Source organism: Papaver somniferum, chromosome 8 (genome assembly GCF_003573695.1).
Source record: "Papaver somniferum cultivar HN1 chromosome 8, ASM357369v1, whole genome shotgun sequence".
Lineage (NCBI taxonomy): Eukaryota > Viridiplantae > Streptophyta > Magnoliopsida > Ranunculales > Papaveraceae > Papaver > Papaver somniferum.
In genome coordinates, this window is record NC_039365.1 from 98,349,533 (window position 1) to 98,370,248 (window position 20,716).

The window sequence follows — 20,716 nt, forward strand, 5'->3', positions numbered from 1 at the left end:
TATGCGCACTTGATTCCCTTAGCTGATCTCACCCACAACTAAGAGTTGCTACGACCCAAAGTCAAAGACTTATAAACAAATCTGTCTCCCACGGATATGTCTATCCTTTATTCTTTTTGTTCCGTCTTTTCATACAAAGATCAAGGTGAACATGAACCAACTAATAATCCGGTCTTATACTCCCAAAGAGTAGCCTAGAAATATTAGTCACCTCGCAATAACCTAACTGATTAACAAAAGAAGTTATTGCGGAATTACAAGATTCTTAGACGAAGAACTATTGTGATTACTTTTATATCTTACCTATCGGAGATAAATCTCGAGTAAATCTTAGAGAAGATAAAACTCAATACGATTGAACAAGTAAGATCAGAATACACAACTACATAGAAAATAGTTCGATCTGGCTTAACGAATCTCAAATGAAGTCTTCAAATCGTTAACCTAATAATGATTTTGGAAAACCTAGTTAAAGGATAATCGACTCTAGTTTGCAACTAGGACACACAGAAGTGTCGGGATTAGGTTTTCCAGTTTCTATAGTTCTTCATTATATAGCCTTTCAAATCAGGGTTGCTTACTATCAAAGCTAGGATAGGTTAGTAACAAAGCATTTAATATTCACTGTTAGATGAACTCCTGATTTAAGATTCAGCTAAGTCTGCTTAGAAATTAAGCAATTAATCTCCACCAATAGATGGTCTTAGATTGTTACACACAAATGAAATTTACTTATATTTATATATGGATAACCATACCTAAACGTGTATATTGGTTGGGTTCAATAATAGTTAACCGAAGTTATCCATATGAACACTTTTGACTTAACCATATAACACTTATAGATAAAAATATGATGATCAATCAATCATGATAGATAATCAAATGAATTTAATTGTGTTTCAAATAGAGTTATTCAATTGTTCACTGTCTCATAGAAATATTCACGAACAAATTGAAACGAAATCGGTTTAATTTGTTATTAGAGCACTGCTCGGTCGAACTCGCATGCGTTGCTATCTCAAGCATGTTTGTCAATGTCAGTAATCAAAACTATAAGTCTTGATTTATAGTCTACTTATAGCTAAGTCTCGTACTAGGATAAAAATTGTAGTTGAGCTCAAGACTCCATGGCGATCATCATTCAAAGACGAAGAACTACTCAAGGAACTTGTGGAACTTCATCGACTAAAAGGTATATGGAGACTTGAACTTATCTATCACTCAAAAGTCTATCTACTCTATCTCCTATCTTGATACAAAGTCGTATTGCTATATAGACTTTGATTATACACATTTGCTATTTCGAGCCGAGTTTATCTCGCTTATATATTTCTTGAAATATGTGTTGGTAAGCTTTCGCTTTGGCCAAGTTGATCTTTAGTAGTGACGAAAGTCATATTAGTTTCAATTATTTGAAAATTGCTTTGACAAAAAATAACTTGTGAACAACAACTATATAACGTCCTCTAAGAATGTTTCAATGATTGAAATGAGATTTTAGAATATATAACCTTGGAAGGATATAAACATTGTGTGGTAACACATACGCGTGTAAGTCCCTATTCCTTGAACCAAAGTATGCGTACTTTGCTGCTCAGGAAAACCAGAACTAAAGTCTCCGTACCAGTACGCGCACTGTCAAAAGTTCACGTCCCGTGAATTTCTACTGGATTTTGTGAACTGAAAGCAAACTTATTCCGGGTACTTAAGTCTGCGTACTAGTATGCGTACTTAAGTTGGTTATTTTCTAAAAACGATTATTCGTGAACTTAAACTTATATAAACTAAGGAATGCATACTGCTATAAAGTTCATGAATTGATTCGAGTGAATCAAATCGTTTTTGCTTCGATTGTGTCTTATATACTTCTATAAGATCTAAGCAATTGAACGACTCTCTAACTAGTTCATTTGAGTCATTTGTACTAGTTGTGGTAAAGAAGAATATGGTTGATATGAAAGTCCTCATATGGCTAACCATTTGGTTAACTACTGTTGAACCAACTAAGTGTACATGTTTGGGTATGGTTACACAACCTAAATAAACGTGCATTTCATTTGTGTGTAACAAGCTAAGTTCCGATCTAACGGTTGAAAGATATTAGCTTGAATCTAATCAGGTTTTCATCTAACGGTGAATATTCAATGCTTTGTTACCAAGGTAACTTAGATTGCAAACCCTGATTTGAAAGTCTATATAAAGGAGAACTCTAGCAACTGGGAAATATAATCCCCACACCTTCTGTTTGATACTAGTTGTATTAGCTAAAGTCAATTCTCCTTTTACCTTAGGTTTCTTCTCGAGACCCTGTAGGTTAACGACTTGAAGAATTCATTGGGATTGTGAAGCCAGACCCAACTATTTTCTTTGTAGTTACGTGATCTGATATTGCTGTTTATATGGTGTTTGAGTACAATCGTAGGATTGGCTTGAGATTGATTTCTCCGATAGGCAAGATATAAAAGAAGTCACAAACATCTTCGTCTCATCGTTTGTGATTCCACAATATCTTCTTTCACTAGTCGATTGAGATTATTGTGAGGTGATTGATAATTCTAGGCTGTTCTTCGGGAATATAAGCCCGGGTTATCAATTGGTTCCTGTTCACCTTGATTTATAAAAAGACGGAACAAAAACTCGTAGGTATTTCTGTGGGAGACATATTTATCTATTACCATAGACTTTTCTGTGTGATACAAATTTTTTTATTAAAGTCTTCGACTTTGGTTCGTAGCAACTCTTAGTTGTGGGTGAGATCAGCTAAGGAAATCAAGTGCGTAGTATCCTGCTGGGATCAGAGACGTAAGGAGCGCAACTGTACCTTGGATCAGTGTGAGATTGATTTGGGTTCAACTACAGTACAGACCGAAGTTAGTTTGTAGTAGGCTAGTGTCTGTAGCGGCTTAATGCAGTATGTGTTCAATCTGGACTAACTCCCGGGGTTTTTCTGTATTTGTTAACGAGGAAACCGCAAATGCATAAAAATACCGGGACCTAGTCCAAATTGAACACACACTGTATTAAGCCGCTGCGTACACTGGTCTACTACAAACTAACTTCGTCCTGGAATGTAGTTGAACCCCAATCAATCTCACACTGATCCAAGGTACAGTTGCGCTCCTTACATCTCTGATCCCAGCAGGATACTGTGCACTTGATTCCCTTAGCTGATCTCACCCATAACTAAGAGTTTCTACGACCCAAAGTCGAAGACTTTAATAAACAAATTTGTATCACACAGAAAAGTCTATGGTAATAGATAAATATGTCTCCCACAGAAAAACCTATGAGTTTTGTTCCGTCTTTTGATAAATCAAGGTGAACAGGAACCAATTGATAACCCGGACTTATATTCCCGAAGAAAAACCTAGTATTATCAATCACATCACAATAATCTTAATCGATGTGGCGAAAGAAGATATTGTGGAATAACAAACGATGAGTAGAAGATGTTTGTGACTACTTTTATATCTTTCCTATCGGAGATAACAATCTCTAGCCAGTCGTTACTATTGTACTCAACACGATAGAATCAGCAAGATCAGATCACACAACTACGAGAAGGTAGTATCGGTATGGCTTCACAATCCCAATGAAGTCTTTAAGTCGTTAACCTATACAGTCCCAGAGAAACCTAAGGTTAAAGGAGAATCGACTCTAGCTTATAAAACTAGTATCACACGTAAGGTGTGGGGATTAGGTTTCCCAGTTGCTAGAGTTCTCCCTTATATAGTCTTTCAAATCAGGGTTTGCAATCAATGTTAGCTTAGTAACAAAGCATTCAATATTCACCGTTAGATGAAAACCTGATTAGGTTCAAGCTAATATCTTTCAACCATTGGATCGAAAACTTAGCTTGTTACATACATATGAAATGCACTATTTTAGGTTTGTGTAACCGTACCCAAACATGTAATTTGTTGGTTCAACAATAGTTAACCAAATGGTTATCCATATGATCACTTTCATATCAACCATATTCTTCTTCACCATAACTAGTTCAAGTGACTCAAATGAACTAGTTAGAGAGTTGTTCAAGTGTATAAATCTTATATAACTATACAAGACACAATAGAATCAAAAACGATTTGATTCACTCGAATCGATTCATGAACTTTATAGCCACGGTTTGCAAATTCCATTCCTTAGTTTATATAAACATAAGTTCACAAGAAATTGTCTGCAGATATAACCAACTTAAGTTCGCAGACTTAAGTCCCCGGAAGGAGTTCACAAACTCCAGCAGATTTTCTCGGGTCGAGAACCTCCGCCAGTTCGCGGACTGAGTTCACAGCTCTTCTTCCGGTTTTCCTGATCAACAAAGGACACATACTTTGGTTCAAGCAATAAGGACTTATACATGTATGTGTTTCCACACAATGCTTATATCCAACATTTGTTATATAATCTAAACTCTCATTTCGATCATTGAAACATTCTTAGAAGACGTTATATAGTTGTTATTCACAAACCATTTTTCGTCAAAGCCATTTTCAAAGTGATTGAAACATAACATGACTTTCGTCACTAGGTAAATATGAACTTGGCTAAAGCGAAAACTTACCAACACATATTTCGAGAAAAAGATAGGCGAGATAAACTCGGCTCGAAATAGCAAATGTGTATAATCAAAGTCTATATAGCAAAACAACTTTTGTCTCAAGATAGGAGATAGAGTAAATATACTTTTGAGTGATAGATAAGTTCAAGTCTCCACATACTTTTTAGTCGATGAAGTTCCACCAGTTCCTTGAGTAGTTCTTCGTCTTGTATGATGATTTCCATGGAGATCTTGAGCTCAACTACTCTTTTTATCCTAGTCCGAGACTTAGCTATAGTAGACTAGCAATCAAGACTTATAGTTTTAATCACTAACATTGACAAACATGCTTGAGATAGCAACGCATGCGAGTTCGACCGCGCAGTGCTCTAACACCTCGTTAACAAAACTTTTGGTGTCTGTGTTATTTCTTTTCCGCATTATATTTTGTTATATAATTTAAATATCACAGGTTGTGTGTTGAATCGATCAATTGGGAAATCCAACCTTCGGTTGTTGATTGAAATTGATTGATCCTTGAACATTGGTCTTTGGTACCGTTCAAGTGATTCATCTTGTATTCAATTAGACTCGCATATTTCTATTTGCTTGAGTAAGTATTGAATCGAGAGAGAGAGAGATATAACTCTTTGATATAATTTTATTAAGATTGAGTCTGATTGACTAGTTGATTCCCTTAAAAGTATGTTGGAGTTAGTCCATACAGATTGCTAAGAAAAATATTGGGTGTGGCTGTTAGACCCCCGCTTTTTCAATTGGTATCAGAGCAGGAAAACACGTTTAAAGACCTTACAAGTCTGTGTTTGTAGCGATCTGACTCTATGGACGATAAGAATATCTCAGATAACGCAACATCAGCTCAGAGTCACCCTTGTGAGCTTCAAAGTCTTGAAGCTTCTAAGAAAAACTCTGTTTCTGGTTCTTTGACTGAATCTGCATTTAACTGGGAAACATCTCTTGATGAACAGTTGGATGATTTTTCAGATGACAGTGATTCTGAAGGAGGACAAAGTATTGATGAAGAAGTCTCTCAATATATCAAGCTTTTTGACCATGCTTTGAAAGAAAAGAAATCAACTACTTACTTGAGTAAATACATGGGACCTCTCTATCAAGAAAACAAAAAAATGAGAAAACTCTTTAAAGGTTATGATTGTGGATATAAACTTTTACAATCTTTCGTTAAAGATCGAGAAGAAAAAATACTCTCAAAAAGGTCTGAATGTGATAATCTTCTTCGAAATCTCTCTGTGTTGAAAGAAAGACTTGCAGAATCTGAAGAAAGATATGACTCTCAACAAAAATGTTTCAATGACAGAGAACTCGGTCTTCTTGCCAAAGAAAAATCCTTGGAGACTGACCTCGTTGCTGCTCTTGATAAAGTGAAATCACTGGAAGAGAGTCTGAGTATATTTAATTCTATCTCTACAAAATTATGTTCTATGCTTGGAGCATGTAAAGAACATCTTGATACACGTGGTCTAGGATATAAAGGAATAAACGCTCTAGAAACTAGTAAGATCAATTTTATTAAAGCTAATGATAACTCTTCATGTGAAAAAAACTCTTGCAGCTAGTAAAGTTCCTAGAAATAAGGATTTTGCTCCTTCAAAATCTACTCACACGAGAACAGTGAAGAACAAGTCCTTTAACTGCTATTATTGCGGAAATAAAGGACATCCTGAACGAAGATGTCGTTTTCGATTAAGGAATGAAAAACTTCACAACATTCTTGCATGGATGTATAAAGAAGTTATTAAACCTGTTTCTCGTCTTGTTGGAGTAAAAGGCATTGTCTGCAATCAAGAGAAATATTGTGATAAGACATTTCTTGATTGTGATTCTGAGACTAAAAACGCCTACAATAGTAGAAGGAAGAACGACAGAAGGACATCTGACTTCTTAAACAACTCTGAGAAGAGAAAAAGGCATAGGAGAAAGAAGAAAAGGTTAAATTCTTTTTCTCTCTCTGAAAAAGACTGCAAACCCAAAATGCATGCTACAGATTTCATTCATATCAATAATGGATCCTCAGAGCTTAAGTTCAGCACAAACAGACTCAAAAGGAGCATCAAAAAAGCAAGGAAAGTAGCTGTTTCAGGTATCTCTCTTTCCCTTCCATTGAAAACTCCTTCAAATAATTCTAGTGATTTTCTATAAATCCTTATGAAGGAAAGAGAGAGGAAGTCAATATTGTTGATGAGCAGAATGCTCATCCAATTACAGCATGACTGCTCAATATAGCATCCTTCGTGTAATTGTGGAAGGATGCTCATAATTCTCAAGAAATTCGTGTCTTGAGAAAGTAGTCGTGGTTGTATATTACTTTTTTTTTTTCGATGATCTTAAAAGCTTGTGAGCCTCGCTCCAGTTTCTTTCTTATGAAAATAATTCTGATCATTCTCTTTTGAGAAAAATTCCCTGTTTGATTGTCCTTATTTCGAGTAGTTGTTGTCTTTCAACAATTATTCTTTTGGTTTAAGAATATCATCCTTTGTTTAGAATGACTCTTAAGTCTTTCAATATTAAATCTAAATCTGGCTTCACTACTCTCTTGGTCTCATACCAGGATTGTGACCATAAGTGCACGAACACCTGACCCACACGGACGTATACGAGTTTCCCTAGGGTTTTCTATAAAACTCTCTTATATATACATATGTGTCATGACTCCCTCTTGATACATATTCCTTCCGAAAGGTAAAAAAGTTCTTCTGAATTTTGGTGTGCACAATGGTTGGAAGCAATAAGGATGACTAAAAGGGCAAGACTATCGAGTTTCACAAGAATCTTGTTTTCATAACATGCTATCATGTTGTTGATCATGAAAACAAACTACCAGTTCAGATGTCATCGCAACTGGTAGGAAATCTTCTTCGAGATTTTGAGGTCGTACGTGAACAACTCGGAATTGCAACAAGGAATCTTGATTTTCTGAAAAACGAACTGAAGAAAGCAACTGATGAGCTAGTCCTTGTTCAATCTCTAGTTGCTGGCCGCGGTTAATGTTTTGTTAAATCATGTTCTCTAAGAGTTATTTTTTAAAGTAAATCTTCTTATGAGAATTTTATTTCTTATGTTTCAGGAAGAATAACTAGTTTTTAGAATAACCATTATTGTGATTACACATAGCTATGTCCAATGTTTTCATCTTCATTGTTTTAGGTTAATATGTTTAAATTCTAAAAATTGTTTGGAAGATGTTTTTTGTAGTATTAATATTTATGGTTTTATATATTTCAATTTGTTATGGGATATGTGTATTTGCATACGTGAATTATGATTGTCCCATACCTTGTCAAGAGTTAAGTCGTTCATATGTCGATATGCATGTATTGATAAAAGAATGAACGAGCTTTTGACATTATAAAAGTTAAAGCCTTTTATGTCATATGATTGATGGAATAAGGAATAAAACTTTTGTTTATGAGGATTATGTCTATTGTATGTCTAGTGATGGAAAATATGATGAATCCTTGTATATTCCGCAATATTGATCTTCCCTGATCCATATTTTTTATTTATAAACTGAGCAGCTCCGTCAGTTCTCTTATGTTGAGCATTTCCGATTAAACTAATGATGGGTTTTCTTGTGATTAATTTAATTGAGTATTTTTGGATTCAAATTCATATTCGGATGTAATTTGTTATGTCCAAAGAAATCCTTCTTTTGTTGTGAAAATAAGGTTGCTCTTGTTGTTCTTTCGGGAATGACATTTTATGGGGGAGAGTTCTAACTGAAATTTTGCTTAATTTCCAAATATTTGTGGGGATTGCAGCGGTGGAATATTATAGGGGTTATCTTGTATCTTTATAAACTCCTTGATGAAAGCGTCTAGCTTCGGCTATATGATTGCATCTAAAAATTTGATATGTGTTTTCTTTTGGTCATGAAATGTCTCTATGGAAGTTCCATCAGGATCCCACTAGTTTTCGTACCTTTGCCAATTTTATTGACAAAAAGGGGGAGAATTAATGTGTAATTCACACTACAAATACATATGGTTTTCGGATCATTATGTAAGGGGGAGTGGTTTCCATGTGAGATGGAGTATTGACTAAGGGGGAGTGATACATATCACCATACAATTGTTGTCGAAGTTGTGATACAATTAAACTTTGATGTTGTGTAATAATAATATGACATTGTGTAACAATGATTGAGAATTCTTGTTTTCTCATTGTTATGGCTACAGATTTTCAACAAGGATGATACTAAACTTACAACCTTTGGAATCATTGAAGTACTTGGAAGTGACGAAGATTTCGAGTAATGTTAAAGAACCAAGGAGATCAGACATGTGGAATAGAAGCTACAAAAGTTTATTTATTTATTTTGTATTCCATATGTATTGATAATTTTGTCAATTAAATTGACAAAGGGGGAGATTGTTAGAGCACTGCTCGGTCGAACTCGCATGCGTTGCTATCTCAAGCATGTTTTTCAATGTCAGTGATCAAAACTATAAGTATTGATTTCTAGTCTACTCATAGCTAAGTCTCGGACTAGGATAAAAAGTGTAGTTGAGCTCAAGACTCCATGGAAATCATCATACAAAGACAAAAAACTACTAAAGGAACTTGTGGAACTTCATCGACTAAAAGGTATGTGGATATTTGAACTTATCTATGACTCAAAAGTTTATCTACTCTATATCCTATCTTGAGACAAAAGTCATGTTGCTATATAGACTTTGATTATACACATTTGCTATTTCGAGCCGAGTTTATCTCGCTTATCTATTTCTCGAAATATGTGTTGGTAAGCTTTCGCTTTGGCCAAGTTCATCTTTACTAGTGAAGAAAGTCATATTAGTTTCAATTATTTGAAAATCGCTTTGACGAAAAATAACTTGTGAACAACAACTATATAACGTCCTCTAAGAATGTTTCAATGATTGAAATGAGAGTTTAGAATATATAACCTTGGAAGGATATAAACATTGTGTGGTAACACATATGTGTGTAAGTCCTTATTCGTTGAACCAAAGTATGCGTACTTTGCTGCTCAGGAAAACCGGAACTAAAGTCCGCATACCAGTACGCGCACTGTTGGAAGTTCATGTCCCGTGAATTTCTACTGGAGTTTGTGAACTGAAAACAAACTTATTCCGGGTACTTAAGTCCGCGTACCAGTATGCGTAGTTAAGTTGGTTATTTTCTAAAAACGATTATTCGTGAAATTAAACTTATATAAACTAAGGAATTCATACTTGCAAACCGTGGCTATAAAGTTCATGAATTAATTCGAGTGAATCAAATCGTTTTTGCTTCGATTGTGTCTTGTATATGGTTGATATGAAAGTGCTCATATGTCTAATCATTTGATTAACTACTGTTGAACCAACTAAGTGTACATGTTTGGGTACGGTTACACAAACCTAAATAAACATGCATTTCATTTGTGTGTAACAAGCTAAGTTTCGATCTAACGGTTGAAAGATATTAACTTGAATCTAATCAGGTTTTTATCTAACGGTGAATATTGAATGCTTTGTTACCAAGGTAACTTAGATTGCAAATCCTGATTTGAAAGTCTATATAAAGGAGAACTCTAGAAACTGGGAAATTTAATCCCCACACCTTCTGTGTGATACTAGTTGTATTACCTAGAGTCGATTCTCCTTTAACCTTAGGTTTCTTCTCGAGACCCTGTAGGTTAACGATTTGAAGACTTCATCGGGATTGTGAAGCCAGACCCAACTATTTTCTTTGTAGTTGTGTGATCTGATCTTGCTATTTCTATCGTGTTTGAGTACAATCGTAAGATTGGCTTGAGATTGATTTCTCCGATAGGCAAGATATAAAAGAAGTAACAAACATCTTCGTCTCATTGTTTGTGATTCCGCCAATATCTTCTTTCGCTAGTCGATTAAGATTATTGTGAGGTGATTGATAAGTCTGGGCTGTTCTCCAGGAATATAAGTCCGGGTTATCAATTGGTTCCTGTTCACCTTGATTTATCAAAAGACGGAACAAAAACTCGTAGATATTTCTGTGGGAGGAAAATTTATCTATTACCGTAGACTTCTCCGTGTGATAAAGATTTGTTTATTAAAGTCTTCGACTTTGGGTCGTAGCAACTCTTAGTTGTGGGTGAGATCCGGAATCAAGTGCGAAGTATCCTGCTGGGATCAGAGATGTAAGGAGCACAACTGTACCTTGGATCAGTGTGAGATTGATTGGGGTTCAACTACAGTCCAGACCAAAGTTAGTTTGTAGTAGGCTAGTGTCTGTAGCGGCTTAATACAGTGTGTGTTCGATCTGTACCAGGTCCCGGGGTTTTTCTGCATTTGCGGTTTCCTCGTTAACAAAACTTCTGGTGTCTGTGTTATTTTTTTTCCGTATTATATTTTGTTATATAATTGAAATATCACAGGTTGTGCGTTGAATCGATCAATTTGGAAATCCAACCTTTGGTTGTTGATTGATCCTTGAACATTGGTCCTTGGTACCGTTCAAGTGATTCCTCTTGTATTCAATTAGACTCGCAGATTTCTATTTGCTTAAGTAAGTATTTGTTAGAGCATTGTTAGATCGAACTCGCATGCGTTGCTATATCAAACATTTTTGTCAATGGAACTTATAACTATAGCTAAGTCTCGGACTAGGATATAAAGTGTAGTTGAGCTCAAGTACTTCATGGTGATTCATTATACAAGAATACGAACTACTCAAGGAACCGGTGGAACTTCTCGACAAAAAGGTATGTGAAGACTTGAACTTATCTGTCACTAAAAAGTCTATCTACTCTATCTCCTACTTCTCGAGACAAAAAGTCGTATGCTATATATAGACTTAGATTATACACATTTGGTATTTCGAGCCGAGTATACCTCGCCTATCTATATCTCGAAATATGTGTTGGTAAGCGTTTCGCTTCGACCATGTTTATCTTTACCTAGTGACGTAAGTCATGATATGTTTCAATCACTTTGAAAATTTCTTTGACGAGAAATGGTGTAACAACTATATAACGTCCTCTAAGAATGTTTGAATCGTTGTAATGAGAGTTTAGATTACATAACCAATGATGGACATAAGTATTGTTGTGGAAACACATGTGTGCATAAGTCCTCTCCCTTGAACCAAAGTTTGCGAACTTTGTTGATCAAGAGAAACCGGAAGAATGGCTTGTTTCCAAGTCCACGACATCAGTCCCCGAACTGCCGAACTTCTCATCCCGAGAAATTCTGCCGGAGTTGACAAACTAGCTGCGTCCACGAACCCAGTTCGCGAACCGGCGAAAATTCTTTGCCGAGATATTCTACTAGAATTTGTAAACTCTGCCCGGTTGCTTAAGTCCGCGAACCTAGTGTGCGAACATAAGAAGGTTATACATCTGAAGATGATTTCTAAACTTAAACTTATAAAGACTAAGGAATGCAATTTGCAAACCGTGGTTATAAAGTTCATGAACCGATTCGAGTGAATCAAATCATCTTTGCTTCAATTGTGTCTTGTGTAGTACATAAGATTTCCTTGCAATTGAACAACTCTCTAACTAGTTCATTTGAGTCATTTGAACTAGTTATGGTGAAAAAGAATATGGTTGGTATGAAATGCTCATATAGATAACCTTTTGGTTAAATATTATTGAACCAACGATGTACATGTTTGGGTACGGTTAACAAACCTAGAAGCGTGCATTTTATTTGTGTATAACAAGCTAAGTTTTCGATCTAACGGGTTATAAATATTTGCTTGAATCTAAATCAGGTTTTCATCTAACGGTGGATATTGTTTGCTTTGTGACCAGGCGAAACCCTGATTTGAAAGACTATATAAGGGGACATCTAGCAACTCTGCAAAACTAATCCACACACCTCACGTGTGATACTAGTTTGCGTGCTAGAGTCGTTTCTCCTTTAACCTTTGGTTTTCTTCTTCTAAAACCAGGTTAACGACTTAAAGACTTCATTGGGATTGTGAAGCCAAACCGATACTACTTCTATCGTAGTTGTGTGATCTGATCTTGCATCTTCTATCGTACGAGTACAATCAGATTGATTGGCTTGAGATTAATATCTCCGATAGGCAAGATATGAAAAGTAGTCACAAACATCTTCGTCTCATTGTTTGTGATTCCGCAACATCTTGTTTCGTTACCATACGATCAAGATTGTTGTGAGGTGATTGATTTATCTAGGCTGTTTTTCGGGAATATAAAACCGGATTATCAATTGGTTCCTGTTCACCTTGATTATTATCAAAAGACGGAACAAAAACTTTAGGTTTTTTTTTGTGGGAGACAGATTGATCCTTTGATAAACTTGTCTGTGGGAGACAGATTTGTTTCTTGTCAAAGCCTATGATTTTGGGTCGTAGCAACTCTTAGTTGTGGGTGAGATCAGCTAAGGGAATCAAGTGTGAAGTATCCTGCTGGGATCAGAGGCGTAGGGAGTACAACTGTACCGTGGATCAGTGGGAGACTGATTGGGGTTCAACTACAGTCCAGTCTGAAGTTAGCATGGAGTAGGCTAGTATCTGTAGCGGCTTAATACAGTGTGTGTTCAATATGGACTAGGTCCCCGGGTTTTTCTGCATTTGCGGTTTCCTCGTTAACAAAATTTCTGGTGTCTGTGTTATTTCAGTTTCCGCATTATATGGTTTTATCTTTATAATTGAAATAATACAGGTTGTGCATTAGATCATCAATTAGAGTAATCCAACTTTTGGTTGTTGATTGTCATTGATTGATCCTTTGATGTTGGTCTTTGGTACCATCCAAGTTATTCCTTGTATTTGATTAGTACTCGCAGTTTCTGTTTGAGGAAATCAAATCAAGAGAGAGAGAGATATAAACTCGTTGATGTACTTTTAATTGAGTGAGTCTTGTTGATTCTCTTAAAAGTATATTCGAGTTTATCCATACAGATTGCTAAGCGAAATATTGGGCGGTGTTGTTATACCCCCGCTTTTCAATTAGTATCAGAGCAGGCAAACATGTTCAAGTCCTTACAAGTTTGCGTTTGTAGCGATCTGACTCTATGGACAAAGGTGATATCTCTATTGACGTACCACCAGTCTTCGATGGCTCTAATTGCTTATGGTGGAAAATTTTTATGCGAGCTCTTCTTCAAGCGCGTGATTTTCAATCATGGGTACATGCTGTTAATGGCTATGATGCTCTCGTTGTGGCCGTTGAAGATGTAAACGTTCCCAAGAATATTGGTGAATATAATCCTGCCGAGATACTTGCTGCAAAGCAAAATTCCAACGGTTTGAATTCCATCATACATGTCGTTACCCCAAATTTTCAGCACCATGTGTTAAATTGCACTAGGTCTAAAGATGCTTGGGATATCTTAGAAACCGTATTTGAAGGAAACTCCAGTGAAAAGGAAGCTAGGCTTCAAAACCTTAATTCCGACTGGGAGAACCTTCGTATGGCAAATGATGATACATTTGATGAGTTCAATCACAGAGTGTCTGAAATTTTTGATGCATCTTTTGCATTGGGTAAGACTATTCCTGAAAAGGACATTGTGATGAAAATTCTCAGATCGCTGCCATCTAGATACGAGTCTAAGAAGCATGCCATCGTTGAGGGAAATAACCTTGATAATCTTTCCAGAAATATATTGGTTGGAAAGCTAAAGATCTTTGATCATGAGCATACATCCAAAATCGGAAAGGATGTTGCTTTTAAAGCACAGAAGAACACTAAGTTACTTGATAAAAGTAAAAGTGTTTATGTCTCTGAGGATGATCAGTCTGAGGGTGATTTTTCGGATGAAGATCTTGACAAATCAGTCTCCTTGATCACAAGACAGTTTAGGGATCTTCTATTTAAGAGAAGTAAACGGTTTTCAAGAGACAAACCTAGGTCGTCAGATAAACCTCACAATCGTGTTCCTCCTAAAAATAGGGATGCTGACGAGGCTTATGATGAGGATATGCCACAGTGCTTTAAGTGTAAAGGTTTTGGTCATTTTGCAAACGAGTGCCCAAATCGTAGAAAATACACTGGGAACAAAGGTCTTGTTGTAACACTTGATGAGATGTCTGAGATCTATGGTTCTGATGAAGATAGGAAATCAAGCGTTGGTCTTCTATGTGAAAACATTGATTTTGATAATTGTAGTAATACATATATCAACCTTGATGGTTTCGGTGAAGAAGAGAATCCAATCAAGTTGGAAGAATCAATTGACCCATCCTTTGGAAACTCTAGTTGTAATGTTTCAGGATCTACTATGTGTCTGGCTGCTTTCACACCACAGATGCCTGAATACTATCCAAGTTTTACGTGCTCGTTTTGTTCTCAAAAGGGTCATGAACTATCAAGATGTTACAAGTAAAAACATCAAGTGAGGCACGCCAACAAACTTCAACGAAGATCAAATCGATTAGCAAGGAAGCTTAAACTTGTTCAGAAGACTGCTGAGGTATGTAGGATTATATCTTCGTCTAAGAAGTTGGTTTCCACAGACAAAATAATACCATTAGAGAAGAAGGTATGGTCAAATTTCTTTGATAGACATAAGTCTGAGGATTCCTCTCAAGAGGACAATGGTGGACAAATTGTTGTTCATAACAGCACAAATTAATTGTGTTGTTTGGTAAATCTTGTCTCATGTGCCTGATAAAAAAGAGATAAGATTGTGTACCGCTCAGGCTTTAGGAAAAGTTTTTTTCTTAGGACTGTTTTTCCTGTCTATCAAATAAAGTAAAGGGTTATTATCAACAATTCTACTCTTTATAGGGTTTAGAATTGGGCGTCCACGAACCTGTTTAAAGGTTGCGAACCCCACATTCCTTTTTCCTCTCTGATATCTTTTATATCTTAAGACTGCTTGATGAGATTATGAATTCCACTCACAAAAACCAGTTGTTAATAATTGTTCTATAATCATCATGTCTTTGGATGGAAAAGATGTCAATATGATTGTTAAGCTATCAATCAAGGAAAAAGAGAAACCTCCAGTAATTCCTTCCTTGAAAAGAAAGAGGAGGAATACAAGAAAGCCAAGGGTTGTCCCTTCTAACTCTCAGAAGTTTTCCGATGTTCTTGATTAGTTGAAGGAAGTAAGAAAGGAGATTAGTGAAATGAAGGCTTGCATTTTAAGATATTTGGAAATTCAAAAGCCCCTGGTTCGACATCATCAGCCAAGACGGTTTGTTGGTATTGACTCCTTCCTCCACGAACCTTATATTCCGATGGCTGTTGACGACAAGGAGTTCGGGAATGATAAGGAATTTCTCAAAGATATTGTTGCCTAGTATGTCTTCTTTTTAGTTTAGTTGGAAGAATAACTAGTGCTTGAATAGCAATGATTGTGACTACACATAGCTATTATTTTTCATCTTCTTGTTTTTTTTAGGTTTATTGGTTTAAATTCTAAAAATATTTGGAGGATGATGGTTTGCAGTATTTAATCTTTATGATTTGTTATATTGCAATTTGTTATGGGATATTGGTGTTTACGTCCGTGAACTATGTTGTCCCATATTTTGTCAAAAGTAAAGTCGTTCATGATCGGTATTCATGTATTGATTTAAGGATGAATAGACTTTTGACATATACAAAAGTTAAGCCTGTATTGTCAATTCTTTGATGGAAGATAGATTAAAATCTTTTGTGTTCAAGGATTATGTCTATTAAAAATTGTTATGCAAATAGTGATGGAAGATAGAATGAATCCTTGTGTATTCCACAGTATTGATCTTCACTGATCCATATTTTATGTAATACCACGAGGCTCCGTAATGTGTCTTATGTTGAGCACGATACAACCAAGTTGATTAATTTTTGATTAGCTTTATTGGTTGTTCCGTAAGGTACTTTATGTTGAGCATTCTTGAACTAAATTAATCATCTTGTTGGTTATTTAGTTATTGCTCCATAAGTCTTTTTATGTCGAGCAAAACCAATTACAATTAAATTGATTACTTTTGTAATTAGTTTGGTTGTGTATTCCAATTAGATTAATTATGGGTTCTCTTGTAATTAATCTAGTTGAGTATTTTCATACTCCGTAAGATTCCTCTTATGTTGAGTATATGAACGACTATCCTATTCATTTTCTAATGGGTATGTTAGTCGAATGCTCCGTAAGTTCTCTTATGTCGAGCATAATCAATTAAGTTGATCAATTGTGATTAATTTAATTGAGTTTTTGGATATAGAAAATCATTCTCATGGTTTTTGGTGTCCAATAAAAATCCTTCTTTTCTTTTGAAATTAAGGTCGCTCTTGTTGTTCCCTTGGGAATGACATCGAATGGGGGAGAGTTCTTTTGAACTCGTGCTTAATGGTCATATCTTGAGGGTTGTGCGGCTGTGGAATTTTGAAGGGGTTATCTCGTATCTTTAAACTCCTTGATGAATGCTATTAGCTTCGGCTATATGATTGCATCTAAATTAGATGGTATGTATTTTCTTTTAGTCATAAAATGTCTCTTATGGAAATTTCATTATGATCCCGTTCTTGTACCTTTGCAAATTTTATTGACAAAAAGGGGGAGAATTAATATGTAGTTCACACTACAAATACATATGGTTTTCGAATCATTGTGTAAGAGGGAGTGGTTTCCATGTGAGATGGAGTATTGACTAAGGGGGAGTGATACATATCACCATAGTATTATTATTGAAGTTGTGATACAATTGGACTTTAACACTGTGTAATAATACTATGACACTGTATAACAATGATCGAGACCGATGCTTTCTCATTGTTATAGCTACGGATCTTCAACAACGGTGATGCTAAACTTACAACCTTTGGGATCATTGGAGTACTTGGAAGTGACGAAGATTTTGAGGAATGTTGAAGATTAGACATGTGGAATAGGAGCTACTAAAGTTTCTTTACCTTTTTTGTATTCCATATGTATTGATAATTTTGTCACTAAAATTGACAAAGGGGGAGATTGTTAGAGCATTGCTCGGTCGAACTCGCATGCGCTGCTATCTCAAGCATGTTTGTCAATGTTAGTGATCAAAACTATAAGTCTTGATTTCTAGTCTACTATAGCTAAGTCTCGGATTAGGATAGAAAGTGTAGTTGAGCTCAAGGACTTCATGGCGATTCATCATACAAGAAGAAGAACTACTCAAGGAACCTGTAGAACTTCTTGACAAAAAGGTATGTGAAGACTTGAACTTATCTGTCACTCAAAAGTCTATCTACTCTATCTCCTACTTCTTGAGACAAAAATTCGTATGCTATATATAGACTTAGATTATACACATTTGGTATTTCGAGCCGAGTATACCTCGCCTATCTATATCTAGAAATATGTGTTGGTAAGCGTTTCACTTCGACCATGTTTATATTTACCTAGTGACGTAAGTCATGATATGTTTCAATCAATTTGAAAATTGCTTTGACGAGAAATGGTGTAACAACTGTATAACGTCCTCTAAGAATGTTTCAATGGTTGAAATGAGAGTTTAGATTACATAACCAATGATGGACAAAAGTATTGTTGTGGAAACACATATGTGCGTAAGTCCTATTTCTTGAACCAAAGTTTGCGAACTTTGTTGATCAAGAGAAACCGGAAGAATGGCTTGTTGCCAAGTCCGGAACTCAGTCAGTGAACTTCCGAACTTCTCATCCCGGGAAATTCTGCTGGAGTTGACAAACTAGCTGCGACCGTGAACCAGCGGAAAGTCTTTGCCGAGATTTTCTGCTGGAGTTTGTAAACTCTGCCCGGTTGCTTAAGTCTTCGAACCTAGTGTGCGAACTTAAGAAGGTTATATATATGAAGATGATTTCTGAACTTAAAGTTATAAAGACTAAGGAATGCAATTTGCAAACTGTGGCTATAAAGTTCATGAACCGATTCGAGTGAATCAAATCATCTTTGCTTCAATTATGTCTTGTGTAGTATATAAGATTTCCTTGCAATTGAGCAACTCTCTAACTAGTTCATTTGAGTCATTTGAACTAGTTATGGTGAAGAAGAATATGGTTGGTATGAAATGCTCATATGGCTAACCTTTTGGTTAACTATTGTTGAACCAACAATGTACACGTTTGGGTACGGTTAACAAACCTAAAAGCGTACATTTCATTTGTGTATAACAAGATAAGTTTTCGATCTAACGGTTGAGCAATGTTAGCTTGAATCTAAATCAGGTTTTCATCTAACGGTGGATATTGTTTTCTTTGTGACCAAGGCGAAACCTTGATTTGAAAGAATATATAAGGGGACATCTAGCAACTCTACAAAACTAATCCCCACACCTCACGTGTGATACTAGTTTGCGTGCTAGAGTCGTTTCTCCTTTAACCTTTGGTTTTCTTCTTCTAAAACCAGGTTAACGACTTAAAGACTTCATTGGAATTGTGAAGCCAGACCGGTACTACTTTTATCGTAGTTGTGTGATCTGATCTTGCATCTTCTATCGTACGAGTACAATCAAATTGATTGGTTTGAGATTAATATCTCTGATAGGCAAGATATAAAAAGTAGTTACAAACATCGTCGTCTCATTGTCTGTGATTCCGCAACATCTTGTTTCGCTACCATGCGATTAAGATTGTTGTGAGGTGATTGATTTATCTAGGTTGTTCTTCGGGAACGTAAGACCGGATTATCAATTGGTTCTTCTTCACCTTGATTATTATTAAAAGACGGAACAACAACTTTAGGGTTTTTCTGTGGGAGACAGATTGATCCTTTGATAAACTTGTCTGTGGGAGACAGATTTGTTTCTTGTCAAAGCCTACGATTTTGGGTCGTAACAACTCTTAGTTGTGGGTGAGATCAGCTAAGGGAATCAAGTGTGCAGTATCCTGCTGGGATCAGAGGCGTAGGGAGTACAACTGTACCGTGGATCAGTGGGAGACTGATTGGGGTTCAACTACAGTCCAGTCTGAAGTTAGTTTGGAGTAGGCTAGTATCTGTAGCGGCTTAATACAGTGTGTGTTCAATCTGGACTAGGTACCGGGGTTTTTCTGCATTTGCGGTTTCCTCGTTAACAAAATTTCTGGTGTCTTTGTTATTTCAGTTTCCGCATTATATTGTTTTATCTTTATAATTGAAATAATACAGGTTGTGCGTTAGATCATCAATTAGAGTAATCCAACTTTTGGTTGTTGATTGTCATTCATTGATCCTTTGATGTTGGTCTTTGATACCATCCAAATTATTCCTTGTATTTGATTAGTACTCGCAGTTTCTGTTTGAGGAAATCAAATGAAGAGAGAGAGAGAGATATAAACTCGTTGATGTACTTTTAATTGATTGAGTCTTGTTGATTCTCTTAAAAGTATATTCGAGTTTGTCCATACAGATTGATAAGCGAAATATTGGGTGGTGTTGTTAGACCCTCGCTTTTTCAGTATTGAATCGAGAGAGAGAGAGAGATATATAACTCTTTGATGTACTTTTATTAAGATTGAGTCTGACTGACTAGTTGATTCTCGTAAAAATATATTGGAGTTAGTCCATACAGATTGCTAAGCGAAATATTGGGTGTGGTTGTTAGACCCCCGCTTTTTCATTTGTGATTGTACAAAGTACTTATACAAGAATCAATTCATGAGCATTAAGCCACAGTTTCCAAAGTTAATTTGCATTCCTTAAATCATAAATGTTTAAGTTCATGAGTATGAGAATCATACATAACCGGTTTTAGAACTTAACCATTGTGTTCGCAAACTGGGTACGCGAACAACAGCTCTGTACCTTGGCCTAGTCAAGCCGTTCGCAAACCCGGTTCGCGAAAAACCGTTCCTGACCCAACTCGGGTAAACCCGTTCGCATACTAGGTACGCAAACAAGAGTTCCAGACCTTCTCAGGTATATATGTTCGCGTACTAGGTACACAAACAAGATTTCCTGACCTGAATCATCACAATACAGTTTGCATACTGGGCATGAACACCGTGTTGTATTCATACATGGCTAATCATTTTAAATCCTTTATTTCAATCATTGAAACATCCTTAGAAGATGACAATGGTAATCTTACACATACCATTAGCTTCAAGTAATTTTCAAGTGATCAAATGATCAATATGAAACTTCCCGAGCTAACATCAAATGAATATCTCACACAAATCATGTAAGATGTTCAAGGTAATTTTCACATGATCATCTTTTCACTTAATATTTAGTTTCCAACAAATAAATTGTTTCCAACTGAACTCGTCAAGAATAAGATGAACATAACTAAAGCAAAAAACTTCCA